Source organism: Echinops telfairi, unplaced genomic scaffold (genome assembly GCF_000313985.2).
Source record: "Echinops telfairi isolate 266 unplaced genomic scaffold, ASM31398v2 ScPeMD7_23;HRSCAF=83, whole genome shotgun sequence".
NCBI classification, from domain to species: Eukaryota; Metazoa; Chordata; class Mammalia; order Afrosoricida; family Tenrecidae; genus Echinops; species Echinops telfairi.
The window spans coordinates 76,477,480-76,483,447 of NW_022103920.1; positions in this window are offsets into that span (position 1 = coordinate 76,477,480).

Below are 5,968 nucleotides of genomic sequence, written 5' to 3' on the forward strand. Positions count from 1 at the left end.
AGTTACATTGCTCTTGCTGAATCCCTACCAGGCCTCTCACACCCTCCTTGCCACTAATTTTGGATCACTTGTTGCTCTCCTGTCCCTGGGTTGGTTGGCACCACCTGCATACTTGATTTTTCTTGTGCACAATTGTGATGTGTAGGTTTCTGTTTTTTTCACTAGAAAGGCAAGGAATCAAAATGTTGTATTTATTTTTCTTTATAAAATAAGAACTCAAAACTAACTATATATATAGTTTTTTCTATACTTCAACAGAAGAGTGAGGCTTTCTACGCTTGTAATGGATTATGGTCTCAGAAACCCACAGAGGCAGTTCTACCCTGTTCTACAGGGGCACTATGGGTTGGAATTGACTCCATGCCAGTGAGCTGTTGTTTGTATTTGTTTGTTTGAGATGTACTTCAGTAAGGCACAGAATTTGGCAAGTGATTCTACCCACTTACGCCCCCCCCCCCACTATTCCACATCCACTTACTTGACTTTGTCCTTGGTGCTATGACCTTTCTATGTACCCCTGTCGTACTTTGGTAAGACTTTGAATAGTGCACAGCTAGAAAACAGAACAAAATTAGAAGTGAGGAGAGTGAGAAAATGAAATTACATCCTGTGGTTTTTCTGCCAACTGTTTTTGAATTTCAACCCATGACTGAACAGATACATAAGTGTAGAGGACTGTAACCCTAGTGGGTCAAATTTGTCATTCCATCTCATATAAGTGAGCCATCTAAGAAGCAGGGCAAATCCCATGCCCACCAAGAGGTTTTTCTATGCTGTGTTTAGTCATTGTTGCTGGTGTTTATTTTAATTTATTTATAATTTTGCTTGCTTGCTTCATGTTATTTTATATGCGTTTCTATTTATGGAATGCAGGCTAGAGAATACTATAGAGACAGTAACTGGACTAAACATTACCTAGGGGCATATGGCAGGAGAGGGTGGAGCTAACAGGGAGCTAACAACAATAAGAACAAGGAGAAGATGTTCTGAAATTGATTGTGGTGATGATTTCACAACTCTTCTTATTATGAGCGTACAGTTAAATTGTATGATATGTGAACTCTGTGGCAGTAGAAGTATTTTAAAAAGGAAAGAAAGAAGTCCTCACCGGAGTGCATGAGAGATCCCTGCCTGCAGTGGCAGAGGCAGCAGAGACATTAGCGGTCACAGCACCAAGACCATGAGACATAGCAGAGAAGCTGTAATGAGACCACGAGAGTGTGGTGAGCTTCCCAGCCCAAAGAATAAAAAAAGCTGAGTGCCTTCAGCCAGTAGGCTAGCTTGCAGAGTGGAATGCCTTTGAGACATTTATTATCACTAAATGTGTTAGTCCAGGTTGACTAGAGAAAAAAACTCATAGACACTGATGTGTATAAGAAAGAGCTTTATATACAAAAACAATTGAATATTGAGAAAACATCCTAGCCCAGTTCAAATCAAGTCCATAAATCTGATATTAGTCCATATGTCCAATACCAATCTAAAAATTCCTCTTCAGACTCATGAAACACATGTAATGGTGCTGAATGCAGGAATAGGCCAGTGGGTGGAAAATCTTGTGGATCCAGTGGAGGTAGAAGCATTTCGGCGCTGGTGTGGGTCTCCATGTGACTCCTCCAGCTCCAGGGCTCTGGCTGCAACAGTGAACCTCCACCAGGCTCGTCATCAGTAATGTCTTGCAGGGAGTCAAGCATAGAGTGTTTGTGTCCGGCCTCCAGCGAGCTATTTATCTCCTAGTACCACCAAATGAGGTCATCAAGCTGAGACCTGGTTGACAGGCTGAACTCCACCCCTTCACTCTTAAGTCTCAAGTTGACTACAGATTATGTAACTACCACACTAAAAGAGCTTTGCAATACTTGCCCAAGCAGGACAAAGGCCAAGGGAGTATGTAGGTGAGAGGCTGAGGACCAGAGAGAGACACACTTTCTAAGCATGGCTGAAAGAGACGTTATGGCCCAATGAACTGGACCCTTAACAATTTGTAACCTGTTAGCTTCCCTAATATGCTCCATAATTATATTTTCTGTAAGTTCTCTGTGGCCATTTCAGTGGATCATTGAACCTAGCAGAGAAGTATATCTCAAGAAAGATGTCCACAGGATAAAAATTGAAGGTGGCAGGACGTCTGACCTGGAGTTGATACACGGAGTTGGATTCTTCTTCCCCTTTATGGGGCTAGTGGGGATCAGGTGTGGACCCCACACCATTCCTCTAGGAAGAGTTTTCCAGGTGATATGGATGGCCATCCCCAATAATGACTGGCTAATCCATAAGCATGAATCATGTTTTGATTACACATAGAACCAGTTGGTCTGCTAATGCACCAGTACTGTGTAGATGCCACAGCAGAAACAGTGGCTAAACAGCACCCAGTACACAACTCAATCCCTAATACTCTGAAATATGATCTGTGTCCTCTGTTTTCACTGCTGTAAAATTTATGCTTTTACCTGGTTCTCTGAATTCTTGGCCTCCAAATTAAACTCTCTAGCAAAACTGAGTTTAGGTTCTTGCCTCAATACTAGAGTCAAGAGTCTGGGAATACTAATAGCTGATATCTGTGATGAGGAAGAATGTCAAACATCCACTGTCCAAGCATCCACAATCTGGCTCCCTAACTTAAGTACATCATTCCAGATGGCTTATGACCAACGCTGTATACAGTGCAGTTAGCCACCTTGTTCTGGACAGAATATGTAATTACATTAGAGCACATGCCAAGGTTGTATGAGCATTTTCAGATCCACTTCAAAGGATTGGTCCATAATTAAGCTTTCAGTTAATTATAACTCTTAAATGTGTCCACCTTTTACTGCCATTAGCCATGTGTTCTCCATCCTCTATTTGCATATCTGTGTTTTGATTTTTTAAAAATTCAAATGCAGTTGATTTTTAAAAATGATGTAGCCCAGCTGAACTTTACTTTGCTACTTTTGGTTCATCTTTTCACCTTGTTGCACCTTTTTCAATAATATTTTTTGTCATCCAATACAGTAGCTATTGTTCCAGAGCTATGTGTCATACGCAAACAAAGCTGCTTAAGGTCTTCACTCTAATCCTTGGCTTAGAAATGTTGAGAAGAACAGCAGTTAGTAAAATAATTGTGGAATATCACAGACATTTCAGCTACGGTGGCATTTAACCATTCATTAATGTGTTAAACCACATTGGCAAAATTTATTTAGTTACTGAAATGAACATGTTTTTACCTTCATGACGATGATCATGATGAAGAGAAATAGATAAAATGAACTTAAAGGAAATTTTCATGACAATAAGAACAGTAAATAATTAGAAAGTGGGAGGTGATTATAATCAAGGATAACATTCATGCCAATGTATGGACAACATGCTTTTAAAAATAGACATTTTAAAAGCAAATCATGATCCTCGTCCATTGGGCGGTAATCTTACTATTGTATCACTAAGAATATGAGTGCATTTTACAATAGAAGCCAGCACACACTTTCTGTGAATGAATGTCTAGATAGTAAACATTCTAGATTTTTCAACTTATGTTTGTTACAATTACTAATATGTGCCATTGTAGTGTGAAAGCAACCATAAACAATGTGCGAATATACAGATGGGTGGCTGTGGTTCGATCAACTTGAGTGATTAACTCAGGCAGCAGGCCAGGTTTGACCCATGGCTGATAGTGTGTCAATCTCTGTTTATAAAGATGGTTTTTCCTTTCCAGGCAGAGAAGCAAACATGAAAACGCTGAGGTCTTCCCAAATGCAATGTATCTTTAACATTTAAAAAAAAAACAGAGCCCCTGGTGTACAAGAATGATCACATTCTCTTTTGAACCTCAGTACCTAATAATGCTCCTGGTCCTTTTTTTTTTTTTTTTGATTCAGGTTATGAATAAGGTGCTTAAAGGATCTTGTTCAAGCTCAGATTCATTACGCTGGGGATCAATTAGTCACTATAACCACAGGCAGGGAAGTGCTGTTGAAAATAGAATCAGGATTCATAGATGTGGGTATGCCCGGATTCTCCTTCAAGATAGATGGACCACTTCCCCCAGACGTTTGTAGTGCTTCTGGCGAAGCCCTCGGCTGCAACAGCACTTGCGGATTACTTGGGCCCCAGAGAGCCTCCTCTCTCCAGGCCATGCTTCTTTCTCAGGATGCCCTGTATGCACTGACTGATTGACACAGGGATAGAGGCTGCTTATTCTGACGCTAGAGAAATATGAACTTCATTTCCATTTTGGAGCTCCTAGGTTCCCTGTCTTCCCAACCGCTGATTCCACACCCAGGGCTGCAGAGTCCATTCCAATGCACAACGACCAAGCAGAACATCAGTCAGGCGCAACTCTAATAGGTGACCGGGTGAAGTTAGGAAGGAGTTCTTTACCTTTTTATAACACTTTATGTAAATAGTTTCACAAAGTTTAATGTTGGTACCACTTGTCTATTTGTGTGGAAGAAAACACATACCTTGACTTCCTAGTCTTTAACGTCCTCAATATTTGCCATAAGAGATCATAAATATATCTTAAAACACTAATCAAATACTTGGTACATAACCTTAACAATTTCGTGTTGTTCCGGGCAGGTAAAGAGGAAGGTGGTTGGTGAAAGACTTCCATAAATTGAACAATGCGTATAATGCTGGAGAAAGAGGTGACCTTGCTCCTGTAAAAATGTGCCGCCCCAGAAAGCCTCACACAGGGGTAAGTGTGGTTATTGGCTTGGTGCTTATCAATTGCAACAGACCCCATAGCAGTGAGTTTGGGGAGTGGGGTGGGTGGAGTCAGAAGCTCCAGTGAAGCTGTGGTTTAAGGGTAACCCCGGGATGGAAGGCACAACATGACCAACTAATTGTAGAGAAAGAGGTAAGGCCGTCTGCCCCCATAAAGAGCTATAGCTTCAGAAGCTGCATATTTGGTCACTTATGAATTGGCCATAGGCTTGTATTTTCAGGTGCTTACAGTATTATTTTCCAAGGAGAGCAGTTAGGAGACCCTTCTCTGTTCATGTCAGGACATAAAAGTTGGGTTTTTAGGACAACTTATCAGAGAGCTTCTGGAATCTCCAGGAGTAGTTACAGTCTGTCTAATGCCTGCCAGGAAAGGAAGGCAGGGAAGGCTAGCCCGTCACGCAGAGCACGGAGAGGAGGGGGCTGTTGGGCCTGGGGAGCACGGCAGAGCTGCTTCAGTTTAAGCACGCAGGAGTGCTCCAAAGGACTAGATGTCAGGCGACCACATAGATGATCTTGAACCTTCCAGTAGGCAAGTGAGAGGGACCGATGAAGGCAACACATGAGTTCCTCGGAGAGGTCAAGAGGCCTGCATGTGAGGTTACCAACAGCAAGGGTCGTCATAGAACTCCCAAAAATGCCCCCTAAGGAAAGGGACCTCCTTTCAAAGTCGTCTGCATGTCTCTGCGACCCGAGCAAGGCGGGCCCAGAATACCAGCTGGCATGACACACAGGGACGGCAATAGCCCACATGTCCATCGACAGGGCAAGACACGGACACTTTGTTGTGTGCACAGAGCGCGACAGCACACTGTGACGGCTAAGGGAGAAGGATGGACCAGTGAGTGATACGTCTCACCACACAGACGGACCTGGAGGACACTGCGCTGAGGGAAATAGAGCAAATACAAAATGATAAATATTTTATGAGGCCTCTATTATTTAAAAAAAAGTTAAGAAGAGGTTTACATAGAGAAACACTCCTTGAAGGTTACCAGGGAGGGAAGGAGAGAAAAGGAGAACCAATAACGAGGTAGTGGACAGGAGTTAATCCTGGTAGCGAGAAAAGCAACATCCAATGTGGGGAAAGTCAGCACAATGTGACCACAGCAAAAGAAGACCTGGAGGGGCACACGCAGACCAGGGGGGATCACCGCAAGTGCTTTCCTATGCACATGGAGGGGCACACGCAGACCAGGGGGATCACCGCAAGTGCTTTCCTATGCACACGGAGGGGCACACGCAGACCAGGGGG